The following is a 15,877-nucleotide window of genomic DNA, read 5'->3' as shown; positions in this document are numbered from 1 at the left end:
CACATCAGTCTCCACTACAACAGCAGCCACCAAACGTCCCCAAACCTCTGTCCCAAGAACAAGTCAATCAACAGTGTGCCCACCTGTACAGGGACCCAAGCCAACACCTCCCAGACAAGACAAAGAAGGTTGAGGTGTCAGTGGAAGCGGGAACAGAGCTCAAGAGACACAGGCACAGGGTGCCAGGGCCAGTGGGAGGATATCTGTGCACCAAGGGGTGGGCCAACCCAGGGAACCAACTGGCCAGGAGGCACTGTCACAAGTCCTGGGAGCATACCAGAAATCCCAGGACAGTATGGGCCAGGTATTTACCACCTTGTGGGAGAATCATAGGCTGCAGAGGGAACACCACCAGGAGGTCATGCAGCAGTTGCAGGTCCACAATGCCAACATGGCCTAATTTGCAGGGGTGCTCAGTGAAATTGCCACCATCATGCATGAGTCCTCAACACATCAGCGTGTACCTTCCACTAACCAGAGTACTGACCAGCCCTCTACATCTTCTGCAGCAAGTGGACTGGAGGCCCTGCCAGATGACTCACAGTCCACCAGCACCCCTTTCTCTATAGCAGAGGAACACCCCGCAAATGTTCCCTGTGAGCCAGGCATCCTACAGAGACTTCAGAGACCAAAACCACTGCCAGGAAGTGGGCCTCACCAACATGTCTCCCTTGTGTACCACTGAAACACCTTGTTCACTTGGGACTGCCATGCTCCTTTTTCCTATGGCCCCATGGATACTGGATCTGTGAAGCAAACTAACTGGGCCACTACAACGAAGATTTCTTCTACCATCACCCCACTCAATAGCACTCATTTCCTTTTTGTAATTGTATTAAACACACTTAAATACAACAGAGGGACCTGTGCATTTACTGCATGTATATGCAATGTCTTGACCTTTATTTCCTGTGCAAATGGCATGTGAAGTGTGAATCCATCCAGTGTACAGTCAGCTTGGGGTACACATTACCAGTGTAAGTGCTTACCACAAGTCACCATCCATGAAACGGTGTGAAAGCTTTCTGTAGGCATTCCATGAGTACACAGTATCACAGTATCACGGTTTCATAGGTTTCATGTCCTCCTCCCACCTAGCTTACCCCCTCCCTTCCCCCTTGGCAAAAAAACTCCACCAGTCCCTCTCCCCTACTTGGACAATGATCATCAATAGCTCCCTTCAGACTGGCGTGTTCCCGGACTGCCTAAAACTAGGCCAAATCACGCCAATTTTGAAGAAACCAGGAGCAGACCTGAACAACCTCCACAACTACAGACCTGTCTCCAACCTTCCCTTCCTGGCCAAAATTCTCGAAAAATGTGCTCTCCAACAATTAACCCAACATATTGATTCCAACAGCCTTCTAAACCCTCTTCAATCTGGTTTCCGGAAAGGCTGCAGCACTGAATCCACCATCCTCAACATTGTAGATGACCTCCTCATCTCTCTTGACTCTGACAGACCCTGCCTACTCATTCTCCTTGATCTTACAGCAGCCTTTGACACTGTCGACCATAAACTCCTTCTCAACTCCCTCCAAAAGAGAGTAGGCATTGAAGACACTGTCCTCCGCTGGTTTTCCTCCTTCCTACAAAACCGTACTCAACTAGTAAAACTTCTAAACTCGACCTCGCCCACCTCCCCCATTATCAGAGGGGTCCCCCAGGGTTCTGTCCTCTCTCCAACCCTCTTCAACATCTACATGGACCCTCTTACCACTATCCTCACTCGAGCTAATATCCCCTTCCACCTCTATGCTGATGACACGCAACTCTATATTGAACTATCTTCCTTAGATGACATCCACCGTCTGAACAATACCCTTAAAGAAGCCCTTTGCTGGCTCTCACATAACCACCTCAAACTCAATCACGACAAGACGGAAATACTCTTCCTCTCCAAATCTAACCAGCTTCCTCAACTGCAAGAATGGCTAAAATCTATTGACGCCCTCAAATGTACTCTCTCCCCATCTACTACGGTAAAATCCCTGGGAATCTCTCTGGACTCCAACCTGACCTTGCAGGACCATATTAAGTCAAACTCCAATAATGCCTTCCGCAGCCTTAAACTTCTTCACAAAATCAAATCCTTCATACCCCAAGATGACCTCAAACAGGCCACTCAACCACTGGCACTCTCAAGACATGACTATGGGATCTCTATCCTCACTGGCACGGCCAAATCCCGACTCGCCCCTATGAGGTCCACTCTTCATGCAGCAGCTAGACTAGTGACAGAAACTAAATAATTTGACCACATCTCCCCAGCCCTGAAGAACCTGAAATGGCTCTCGATTGAGGCCCGCTGCCTGTTCCGCACTGCCTGCCTGACACACAAAGCCCTTCACACTGGGAAACCTGAATACCTCGCTAACAAGCTAGTGAAAGCTGGTCAAACCAGATCTTTGAGAAGCACAAACTCTCTCCTCCTCCTCCTTCCGAAACCCAACAAGCAAAAAACTCGATCATGCTTCTTCTCTAACAACGCTCCGAGAATATGGAACTCCTTACCCACCCACATCAGATCTAACACCTCCCACATGACCTTTAAGAAACTACTGAAAGAATTCCTCCTAAACCAACCCTCTCATTAATAAAGGTCTCTCCCTCTCCACCCCCCCTTCCTCGATTTGCCACCCTTCTATTCTTGAGAACCCATATGTACCCTCTTTGTACAAAGTGACTCTTGACTTGTGTGTCTCTTATGTTTATTCTCATGTTTATTTCCTGTTCTGTTGTAAAGCGCTCTGTTATCCTCTCGGTCTTGCTAGCGCTATAGAAAACTCTTATAAAAAATTAAAAAACAGTAGTGCCCACACCAACATCTGAAAAAGGGAACCTTTAGTAACATTCAAATTAGAAGTAAAGGGAAGTAAAGCAACATGAGCCCCAGTAACATAACAGTCTTCATTCATCTGGTCACATCAACTTAAAATGTTGCACTGCAATTAACTCCAAACATTAGTAGTGACAATATGAAACTTTTGTAAGAGCCTTAGACAAGATACCAAAGTGTTATCTATGCCATGTTCTCAGTAAGCCAATCCCTCCTCTAGAACACCTGGCCCAGGCCAAACTGTCAGGAGCAATGAAGTCACAGAGCGGTTGTGTAAGAACATTGAAACTCACCCTACATTCCCAGCAACAAATGCTAAGTACTATATGGAATGAGGACACAGTTTGACGTGAGCATGTATTTGAAACTGCAAAACAGCTGATATATAGTATAGGCAGAATAAGCTTTGTTTCCAATCATCATACCACTGGCAAGTTTTAGGTTTCATAATGTACACATTAGAGCTTGGTACATCATAGCTGCCACATTGCTCTTCCTTTAAATGGTGGTATGAACAGGACTACAGACTTACCTGACTGTCATTGGAAGTACTGGTGTATCAGATTTGTCTTGTAGTTCACACCATCCTCAGCCTCATCTTCAACACTGTTTTCAGTTTCCTCTGCTGCCACAGGTGCATTATCTCCCCCCTCCTCCTGTAGTAAAGGCACATGCTTTATGAGGGCCAAATTGTGAAGCATGCAGCAGGCCACGACTATCTGGCAGATCTTAAAAGTGGAGTATAATAGGGCTCCACCAGAACCATGTAGGCACCTGGACCTGGCTTTCAGTAGCCCAAACGTTCTTTCTATGACGCTTCTGGTCCGTCCTTGTGCCTCATTGTATTGATTCTCAGCCTCTGTTGTTGGATTTCTCACTGGTGTCAACAGCCAGAATAGGTTTGGGTAGCTGGAGTCACCTGGTAGTAGTGAGAATCTCACATTACATGTGTACAACACTTCAGAGGATAACTCCAGGTAACCTACTGTGACATACATTGAATGAAAACATCATGCTCACCAATGAGTCAGACTCTCTCTCTGTAGTTGTGCCATAATCTGTGGGACACTGCTGTTCCTCATTATGTAGGCATCATGTACAGATCCTGGAAACTTGGCAGTAACGTGGGAAACATACTGATCAGCAAGGCACACCATCTGCACATTTATAGAATGGTAACTTCCTATTTCTGAACACCTGCTTATTTATCCTGGGGGGAACCAAAGCACTATGGGTCCCGTCAATTATTCCAATCACATGTGGTACGTGTCCCATTGTATAGAAAGCTGCCTTAACAGTGGGCAATTCATATCTTTGGAGGAATGTGATATAGCTGCTCATGTGTTTCAGCAAGGCATTCAGATCTCTTTTCAGCACTATAATAAACATTGGCTGAGACATACCTGCAGCCAAGCCCCCTGTCACCTGAAATGATCCACTGGCCAGGAAGTGGAGCACTGACAGCACCTGTACTGTAGGAGGTATTGCAGTAGGTCTACAAAGATCAGGAATGAGACCTGGCTCCAATTGTGCATATAGTTCAGTGATTGTCGCCCTGTTCAGATAATAGGTGAGAATTATATAGAGTTCCTCCATTGTAGCCACATCAACTAGGGGTCTGTACATGGGTGCATTCCTCCTCCTCGGTCTTGGTAGGTATCTAAACAGACCAAACATCACAAGTGTGAGAAAGCATGAAGGACAGAAACACACAAAATTATATGAAATAGAGCTTTCTTATACATTTCAGACGAGCAATATTTGAAATCTGCTCTGGTTGCCTCAACATGCAAATGGGCTTCTGACACTATACAATATCATTAAATGGTCATACTATTTCACAGTTGAAGTCTAAGTTGTGAGACGTGATTTGTAGCATTACATTTTAAATGTTTGTCAACTACTCTTATTCAAGCAGTGCACTGGTATGAACACTAATTTATAAGCAAGATACTGCCACCAAATGTACAATGTAGACGTGTAGGGTTTGCCTTGGTGTGTATCATAAGTACCTATGACGCACATATCATTGACTACAATGATAACAATCTGCAGAAAATGGCATTAGCCTGTCCTGCATGCAAAGGAGAGGTGGAAGTGACTTGACTCTGCTGGCATTTGTCGTCATGGCGGGGGGCAGTCTGAACCACTGTGCAAATCCTCATTGGATAGCATTGATGACTATGGAGAACATGGGCCAATGATGATCACGGCCGGTGGTGATGGTTATTTTGGGCTTGGGTGTGACTGACATTTTTAGAATCCCATTTCACTTGACTCCTGACTCTCAACCTAACAAGACCTCCACTGCGTGAGCTGCTGTGTCACGTGTATGGAAGCCACAATGGCCCATGCTACAGGGGATAGGGCCCCAGCCTTCACATCCAAAGAACCTGAGAAGCTTGTGGATGGGGTCCTACCCTTGTATGGACAGTTGTATCGGCCTCCAGATCAACAGGTGAGCACCTTTTTGGTATTTTCGATGCAACATGGCTTGATGTTGATGAATGTATGTGTATGCAGTGTGTTCTTTAGGAAGTATTGTCTGCTGCATGCAGTATGAACACAGAGGTATGAATGATGTGCATGATGACTGTGGGGTCTATGCAGTATGTAGTCCATTACTGTAACTGACTAAAGTGTGTAGTTAATGGTGTCCTTCTGTCTGTGTTTCCTATACAGGCCAGCGCCCATCAGAACAAAGGGTTATGGTGTGCCACCGCCAAGGACGTGCAGCCCTTGGGGGTCCATAGCCGGCAGAGCACCCACTGCAGAAAAAGGTGGGAGGACCTGAGATGCTGGTCCCGGAAGACCGCGGAGGCCCAGCTCGGGATGTCATCCCAATGAGGGAGGGGTGTCCGTCGGACCCTGACCCTCCTTAATGGCCCCCGTACTGGTGGTGGCCAACCCAGAGTTGGATGTGTGCTTGAGGGCAGCACAGCAGCCACAAGGGGGTGAGTAATCACAGTGTTCTTTTGTTTCCTTATGACTGGCATTGTCTTTGGATTCCAACGTAGTAGTTAGTGTATCCCTCAGTATGCCATTGTTGGTAATGTCGTATAGTTCTACATTGCTATGGTGAGTGGTATGTACAAAAGGTATTAGTTATTTGCTGTGATTTCATTAAGGGCCTACATCCTGACTCACCATTGTAGGAGTGATGATCTGATGTCCACTGTCTAGGTGGTATGTCCTGGCAATTGAGATGTGTACAGACACTGTAACGGAGTAAGTGAAGCTGTACCTTTGTCAACAGGCAGACCTGGATTAGTGAGTGTCAGTAGGTGTGCAGATGGTAGTTTCTTCAGATTTCATTTTCAGCTGTTGTTCCCAGACAATAGTGCAGTATTGTGGCTATCACTGCATAGTGTAAATTACTAGTGAGTCATTGTGATGTGTATGCCATATGTGTTTTTATTGCTGTAATTGACCCTGTACTCCCTTTCTTTCTCCCCCACCCTCCCTCCTTTTCTTCTTCTGCCTTGTGTGCATGAGCATCTGCTGGAGAAGGAGCAGGGGCACCGGCGAGTGGGTGAGCTGCAGCCCACGGGACCCATAAGGCAGTGTCCACTGATGCCGAGGGGACCAGTAGGTTGGAAAGGGAGGGGAGCACCACAGGGGAGACAGGAGCAACTACAATTGACTCAGATTCCTCCTCCGTATCGGAGCTCCCTGTTGGTATCGGATCCCTCTGGGAGCACACCAGCAACAACATCTTCTGCCACCCCCGTTCCAGCACTGCCCTCCCAGTCCCCCCCCCAGTTGCCCGTGCCTGCTCACCCAGGATGTTGGGCATCTATTTTTCTGCAGGCACCTCAGCCCCTGCCCCAGTCAGCTCTGCTGCCCTCACTGAGGAGGCTATTAACCTCCTGAGGTCCATCTCTGTAAGGCAGTCAATCATAGTAAATATCATCCAGGCACTGGCATCCCAGATGCAGCAATGCACTGCCTACCTGGAGGGTATTCACGTTTGGCTGGCTTACAGAGATCGATTCAGGCTCTGCACTCTTCTTTGATGGCAGCCAGTGTCCCTAATTCTTCCGCCCCCCCCCCTCCAACTACTTGTACACAGTCCCAGGGCTCACTCCCCCACCCATCCTAAGCACACAATCAGATGAGCATGCACCCAATACAACAGACAGGAGTCGCAAATACAAGCACAAGCACCACAGATCATACCACAAGCATTCACACAGCCAACACACAGAAGCAAACACAACAACAGCCACTGCCCCGCTGCTTCCCCCTCCACCTCCTCCCTCACAGTCATATCAGTACTCACACCTGCAAGCTTTGCATCCTCAGTCCCAGATCCTGCCACCTGTTCTGCCTTGCCCACAGTCACCGCAACAGCAGGCATGCAGACTACCACCCCATTCACCACATGCACAGTCACCACCACCACTATCACAACCATATGCAGCACACTCACCTTACTTGCAGATACCACCCCAACATACATTCACACAACAAGTTTGTCCTCTACCTCTCTCTCTTCCCCCTCCTCCCAAAACACATAATCGCTGTCACTCAGACACTAAACAGTCATCCACCTCACACAAGCACACTTTGCATGCACCTATAACCAAGTCCAGCACACCTACACCTCCTGCAACCACTGCCTCTACCTCCACTCCCAAACCTGCTCCCACACTCTGCCCTACTTTACCTAAAAAACTTTTCCTTGCCCACTTTGACCTCTTTCCTCCTCCTGACCCATCCCGTGTTGTCCATAAACGTAAGATTCTGCTCCCCCAGCCCAGTCCCTCCAGCTCCCAGCCCTCCCATGGCACCCCCCTAGTGTTACATATGTCCTGCCCCCAGTAAAAAACCAACCTCCCACTACGAATCACAAGGCATCCACTACCCCCCCACTCCAGACCCACTCCCCTGACCCGAAACAGAAAACCAAGACCCCACCCCCCCAAACCTTATTCCAAAGACCCCCCTTTCAAAATTAAACCCCCCACCCCCTGCTCCCTGAGGTGCCTGCCTTCCACATTGATGCCCCTGCCCAGTGGAGTCAAGTTGGGCTGATTTTGTTGCCCTATGAGTTGCCATGGACAATTTTACTGTCCAATGGCCCTTTGTTTATAGTTTTTGTTTTGTTGTTGGCGCTATTCCCACCAAGATACAGTGGTTGAATCACAGGTATTTGTCCTGCCTTTCTTTTCTTCTGGCCTATGTAATTGTTGGATTTTACAGCGTATTGTTCTACATTTGTGTGGTATGTGTGTTGTGCATGTGGGTGTGTCACTCTCCCCTCCCTCCCTTGTGTGCTAGGCGGCTGTACTCATGGTTGTTGTCTTCATGGGCATCAATGCTCCTGGACTCCCATCGGATGGTACAGCATCGGGAACACTTCCAGTTCGGGTTCCAAGGAGGCCACAGACTCCTCTGGAGGTGAGCGTCTCCTCTTATATGGCTCATTTCCACCAGGCTTTTCATGGCGGTCCCACCCCAGAAATCCTGGTGATCTGCTAAGTCATTACATGGTGGGCGGTGAATGGTCTTGTGCCATCCTGGAGATAGCAACCACTGTAGTCGGTGGCCGGACTGCACTGGCGGTTCTGGGGGTGTATTGGCTGTATCTGGGAGGGATCATAAAATGGTGATCTTCACCGCCAGCCTCGCGGCGGTACTACTACCATCACTGGCATGGCGGTCAGCTCACTGTCAAAGTCATAATGAGGACGTTTATCTTCTACATTTTAAGGTGACCTCATGTTGGAGAATCCCACATATAGCACATTTAGGGGCTTATTTACAAGCCCCTTGTACCACTGGCCTCATTTATTAGGAAATGGTGCAGCATGGTGCTGCAAGAAATATTGCTTTGCCAAGCTGCGTTGTTTCCAAAATTCAGGAATGCGCCATATTTTCAAGAATACGGTGCATCCCCTGTGTTTACACCTGCGCCAGTGTAAACGCCGCTGCCTAGCGCCAATTAAGGTACCCTTGTGCCATGGTGAAAGGATGCCTGTGTTGCCGGGCTGATTATTTATGTGTAGGAAAGGACACCTTTGTGCACATAAACAATCATTATTGGTGATTTGCTCCTATGTGTGCTGCAGAATGCAGAACACATAGAAAGAGCAAAAACCTAGGAAAAATAAAATTATTTCTTCTTGTTGTGCCACTCTAATGCCACCACTGGGAAGGTGTTAGTTTTAGGAGCTGCCTCAGGTTTGCGATCTCTCGTAAATCTAGGGTAGCGTCAAAATCAATCAGTGTTGCATGGGTACACCCACAGAATCAGCCATTGCACGCCCCATTGTAGCAGAAAACTACTTGGGGCGGCCCATATTTACAAGGTGTGTTAAGCCACGAAACATGACTTAATGCGACCTTGTAAATATGGAGCAGGGCATAGCACCACCGGAGCATCGCTAAAAGTGATGCTCTGGTGGTGCAAGGGCCTCATAAATGAGGCTCTTGGTGTCCTGAGAACTGCATTGTTATCTCAGATCCAATTTCTTTAGTTATGGTACATGCTTTTCCTTGAAAAGGATGTGTAACTAGTATTATTACTTCTGCCAGTGTAATAGCAAATAAAGGTCATATAATGTAACTTCATGTGAGGCCATAATGTTCAAAAGGTGTGTGATGTAATTTTTGGTTCCCTTGGCACTTTGGTAACTTGATGTCCATGGCTAGAAACCAGGCCTGTGTGGTCAGGTCAGAACAGCTTTCTCCTGTGAGAAAATTCTCTTGATCATTTTCAAAGATCGAAAAGTGCAACTTACTTCCCTGCTTCATTCCTGCATGAAAGTATTCACATCCATACCCAGCTGAATCCTATTATAAGCTGAAGTGCATTGGTACATTTCTGTTCATTCTTGTCGCAAACATGTCTCTGAAGCAAAGACCTGACGTCTGATGCCAATCTAAACATTGCTATTGTCTAGCTCTATTCTCGGAAATAACCTAAAGTAGCTAATTCCTTCTACAACCACACATAATGATCTAGGAAATCTTTCCACATTAATACTTTTTCCAGTCCAAGCAGACATTATAGGAGTCTTGAGCTGGGTCTACCCGAACCATGAATCTTGTAACCTCTAAGAGGTTGATTTATCTTACTACGGAAATTGTCCATCTTGTTGAAGATACAGCATATAACCCTGTCTTTCATCAGTCATCTAACAGACACTTTAGGGTGAATGGGTCTGGCAGCAACTCATGAGAGATTATGTCAAGTGAGAAATTGTCTTATGGCCACCAACAGCTCTAGAAAACTGTCTGTGCCAAGACCCCAGATTATACTGCCTTCCACTAACCCGCTGACCAGATTTTGGGTAATTTCAAAAACTGCTTTTCCAATCTAGGTGTCTATGCTGACCAGGAAAGATTGGATCACCATAGGGGCTTCCTCTGATAACTCTTCTCTTTACAAGTAAGGCAGTCGTTTGTATAATTGCAGCATCATTAGGCTTTGCAGAGCGCTATACTTCAATGGTCGTAAAAAGATCACCTAGATGGAAGAGACTAACAATTGGCCCCTTCTGCCAGTTCCCATTATGTCTTGTTCACCTAAGAATGTGGTTGAGGTCTTTCTTCACAAGCTGAATTCTTGTACCTATCAATAAAATATTGATTACTGTGAACCCTACAAATCAAAGACTCCCCAGAAGGTCTCTTGCCGTGCAGACTGGGAACCACAAGACAATTATCTCTTATAACATGAAAATTATGTTCTCTACATAAATGATTGATTATGCCACTGTTGTGAAAAGGCGGCATAACTATCATCAGTTTGTCAAGACTGACAAAGCACCATGTACTGAATAACAATCCAGAGGCTGAAAAGGGCACCCCCAGACATGACCCTGCCAGGTAAACTAAAGAAAAAGTTACAGTACTCTTCAGCGATCTATCAGATCCATTTTTGCCATGCAGCCCTTTCCTGAAGGTTTTCCTTAAATAAATGGATCCCTCCATCTTGAAATGAATGCAGAACACTGACACATTGAAATCCCTAATTGTTACAGAGGGGCTGCTAGAAATTGGGTTTCTGGTTGGGAGGGGTATATACTCTTTCCAAGCAGGAAATACAATCCTATTCAGTGTAAGTCACAAACTAACCCTAAATTAACCTGTGCTCACCTTCTGGTGGCTTGGCACAGAGCAGCCAGGCTTAACTTAGGAAGCAATGTATAACATATTTGTGCAACACTTCAAACAGTAAAATAATGAAAACAGTAAAAATAGAGCTTCATTTCATTTAATAAATAAAACAAGACCAAAACAATAAGTAGAACTTGAGATATGATTTTTTAAAGAAGTTGCGCTTAGAAACAAGAAGCACCAATCGGGGATATCTGGTAGCGCCGGACCGGGACAAGGTCAAAAGTTCAGGCCAACCACGATTTACCACAGGCCGGCTTCAGGGACCTCACTGGGCCAACTAAACAAAAGTACCCTAATCCTGGTTGCATCGACATTGAAGATGTTGGGGACAGATTGAAGTGATGTATTGATGTTGATCCCCCCAATGAAGGTATAAATCCTTTCCAAGCAGTAGCAAAGATGCATCGATTTTGTCCATGGAGCAATGGTGATGCACCAGGTCTGAGATGTGGTGGTTCTGAAAGTGATACGCTGAAGTCAATCGGCGGTGGAGAGGGGCTGCTTTGACTTTGATCCACGCAAGGGGGGGCAAAATGCTGGTTCCAATCCATACAACAGGGACGATGAGACAGTTTTGATCTGCTCAGTGACAGTGATGCATTGGTTTGACAGGAGCTGTACTTTAAACCCACTTTCAAGGGCCCAGGACTTGATTGGCACCACTTGGAAGGGCAAGATTCACGGTTAGCAAAGTCAGAAGTTCTCGCAGGTGAGTTGGAAGTCTTTTTAGTCCCTGAGACTTCACAAAAACAGGAGGCAATCCAACAAACCCTTTGGCTCACTTTGGCTCCTAGTTGGAGAGATGCAGGTCCAGTTCTTCACACTCCCAGGCAAAGGGGCAGCAGTCAGCAGGTCTGAACAATAGAGCAGGAGTCCAGCAGAATAGCACTCCAGCAGAGTGTCAGTCCTTCTTAATGACGGAATAACCAGAGGTCCAGTTGTGTACTGAGTTGGTGGTGTCTGAGGTCCAGTACTTATACCCATTGGTGACTTTGAAGTAGGAGATACTTCAGTGTGAGGCCTTTAAAGTGTTGTGAATTCATCTTAGTGTTTTACTTGGGCACACTTATTTTAGCTCCAGGCCTGTAGCCTGTGCCCTTTTACCTAGTTACACATTTTATTTCATTTATTCATTTTATTATACTTCAGCATGGCTTGCTTTCAGGAGATATGTTTTTATTTTCTAATCAACTGCTTCTGCAAAAATATTGTTGTCAGTTCTTTGCACAACATTTCATCCTGTTCCTCTGCTCAAGGCTGTACATGATAGTTTATTTAGTATTACTGGCCCAAGAGTCTGGAGAGTATGGAGCAGACCTTCTGAATCCTAGACAAAGTATCACATTAAGCCTGTTTTGAGAACACAATGTTTTGTTATGCAACCACCACTCAGGCAAAAAGAGGGTAGAGGGGATTCCAGCCAAAGCCATTGCATGCTGTCTGACATCTTGTCGACAGCTGCACCGACCCTGGTTTCGTCTTCCAGCCAATTCAGAGGATCGACAACAAACTAATGGACTTACTCCAGCCACACTCTAGGTATGGATTTGGGACTCCTTCCTTAAACTGGTACGGGCAGTCAGGCTACACAACAACATGCTCTCAGGTTTAGAAATCATGGTGTAGGTATGAGTCACTATATTCATGCTTATTTTATTATGTGTGGCTTTTCATAGTCTTCACGCTAATGGTCACAATTATCTTTTTCCTGTGTTGCATGCATCTAACAATCACAACTTATGTTTTATGTACACGGATGCAGTTGTTTCAATAAAATGTATTGAAACTGTTCCTGCATCTTTTTATTCACCTTCACGTGTATGAGACTTTGAGGACATGAGAGTAAGGGGTGTGATCTGTCGATCACGGCTTCCCTGAGAAGTCTGAGTGTCATGTCTCTAGGCTGCAAGAAGTCATCTTCACTTTTCAGGTGTGGATGAGGTGCTGCTAGCTAGCCAATGCACTCAGGCCTACAGCTTCCATTCGGTGTGAGACTGACTCCGCCACTCACACATGGTGATGCTCCCACCCTAAACTCAGCAGTCCTAACCCCATGGTAAGAGTCTTATGACAGAAGTGTACAGAGTCCCTACCCTTCCTACCCTTTCTCCAGACTCCATACAAGGGGGTATGCAGTCCTTTGTGGGGAGGCAAGACACATCCTATTCAGATGTACGTTTTATCCCCTTTCTCCCATCCTGCACAGGATGGCTAATCAGGCTATGTATGGCCCACCATTCACATCTAAGCTTCCTTTGTTTGTGCGGATTTCTAGAGGGAATGTACAAAGCATAGCTGTCACCCACCCCGGATGTGTATTCAGAGACAGGAAGAAGATACCAAATATCTAAAGTAAGAAAATACCAAGTTTATAAAACTGTCATTTTCTGAATTACAAATTAAAATTCAACTTCACCATAAGTTGTAATTTTAAATTGTGATTCCAGAGATATGAGACGTGGGGGTCCCATCTCTTCCCAACTGGAATTTACACTTAATAGCGTAATAAAGTAATCCCAATGTTATCCTGTGGGAGAGATAGGCCTTGCAGTATTGAAAAATGGATTTAAGTCTTTGTCACTAAAAAGACAAGTCAAACTTAGAAGTACATGACCTACTTTTTAAACACAGTGCACCCTGTCCTTGGTGTGTCCCAGGCCTACCTTAGAGGGGACCTATGTATACTAAAAATAAAGATTTGGGACTGGCAAGTGGGTTAATTTGCTAGGTTAACATGGCAGTTTAAAACTGTGCCCACAGGTTCTACAATGACAAGGCTGAGACTGGTTTAAAGGGATGCTTAAGTGGGTGACACAATCAGTCACCCCTAAAGTAGGCCTAAAGCAGCCCCATGGGCAGCGTGCAGTGTATTTAAAAGGTAGGGCATGTACTGGTGTGATTTACATGTCCTGATACTCAAATACTGCTACATTTGTTTTTCACTATTGCAAGGCCTGTCTCACCCATAGAGTAACATGGGAATTACCTTGAAATATATTTTAAGTGTAAATTCCCATTGGGAGCAGATAGAAGTATGGAGTTTGGTTCTCTGAACTCACAATTTAAATATACATCGTTTGGTGAAGTTGGTTTTTGAATTGCGAGTTGGATAATGCCACTTTTAAAAAGTGGGCATTTTCTTGCTTAACCATTCTATGCCTCTGCCTGTCTGCTGAATACATGTCTGGGTTAGGATGGGCTGTTTGTGTATTTCCTCTAGACAGTCACAAAAATAGAGTTGAAGTGTGAGTTGCATATCCTGATGGCCCATCACCGTGCTGATGGGTCTTCCTGAGCTAGAGTGGTGGGAGGAGCTTACACTTGCACTTGAATAGGGCTGTGCCTGTCCTCACACACAACAGTCTCTAACCCTCTGGAGTGTGCATGGGGCCAGGGCAGGCAAAGCAGGGTCTTGTGCACTACAAAGACTTCTCTTTGAAGCTTGCCTACTTTAAAGACAGAAATGGGCATAAGTACTGGACCTCTGATGCCACATAGATAGTACACTTCGGGACTGAGGAAATTCCACCAGGAAGAAGAGCTGGATGCTGTAGGAGAGTCTTCATGTTGCTTTGCTGTACTGTCATGCTGCTTGCTGCTTCTGTCCTGTTAGTGAAAGGACTGGACTTGGCTTTCTACATCCTGCTTTCTAGGTACTCCAAGGGCTTGAACTGAGCTTTCCTACTGTTAAGAAGTTTCAGGGCCATCAAAGACTTCAACTGCCATTGCCTATGCTCTGTTGCTGAGAGCCCTGACTTGCCAAGTGGTGCCAAATCCAGTTCCTGGGCTCTTGGAAGTGAGCTCTGGTGCAACTAAGAAGAAACTAAGCACATTGACTCCAAAGCGACTTCAGATCTGGAGCCGCTCTCCGACACTGCACTGCTGCCGGCCTCGGAGCATGACCTGCAACACAGGCCAGATGACACTGCAGCAGCACCGAAATCCCCCACATCATGAGTCCCGAGTGCCATGTCACTGATGTCCATGACACTGGACTCCTCCACAGCACCTGTGGTCCTTTGGTGTGATCACAACACTTCAAAGTTGACGCCTTGCATCTTGACCTGCTGGATTCATCAAACCTACCTTGTTATAAGGAACCGACGGCTCGCCACTGAGACAGCTTCACCACCACTGCAACTGTAAGGAACCAAGACCTCACTTCCTGTGCCCAGCAGTAAGGAATCAATGCCTCACTGATGCCTCAGCTCCCCGATAGCAGTAAGGAGGTGACGTCACACCAGCTCCAGCGACGCCTCACCTCCCCGACTTTATGCAACATCTTTGTTTCCTCATTGTTTTCCAAGGTACTGTACCCAGGGTCCGTGCAACTCCATGACCGGCTAGCACTCCCTTGCTGTGATATTCCCAATTGGAGCTATTGTGTTTCTAAATGCTACACTAGGATTTCATCTTTGAAAATTCGTAACTTTACTTGCGTGTATTGGATTTTTGTTGTTTCTGTCTTGTTTTACTCAGATAAATATTGTTTTTTTTTCTAAACTGATGTGGAATACTTTGTGGTGTTTTCACTGTGTTAATGTATGTGTGAGCATTTACACTTTACCTCTGAGATGAACCTGAATGCTTGAGCCAAGCTACCAAGGGTATGAGCAGGGGTTATCTTAGCTGTGTGGCTCACATGACCTGACTAGAATGAGGGTCCTTAATTGGACAAGGTGCAAACCACTGCTAATTAGAGACCCCATTTCTAACAAATACTATGAAGCTGCTGTTTTGTAAGCCAGTTAGACTGGAGAACAAATGCATGATGGCTCTTTTTGGTTTTAGATCTTTCACCTTTTTCGATCCCAGGGTTTTTCTTACCAGATAATTTCAAAAGGATCTCGGTCAAAATGTTTGTGAAAAGGTTGCATAGGCTCTTTCTTTACTTTCCCTGTATTGACA

The sequence above is a fragment of the Pleurodeles waltl genome, chromosome 2_2 (assembly GCF_031143425.1).
Source record: "Pleurodeles waltl isolate 20211129_DDA chromosome 2_2, aPleWal1.hap1.20221129, whole genome shotgun sequence".
NCBI classification, from domain to species: domain Eukaryota; kingdom Metazoa; phylum Chordata; class Amphibia; order Caudata; family Salamandridae; genus Pleurodeles; species Pleurodeles waltl.
The sequence above is the reverse complement of the archived record's forward strand: the minus strand, read 5'-3'. Positions refer to the sequence as shown.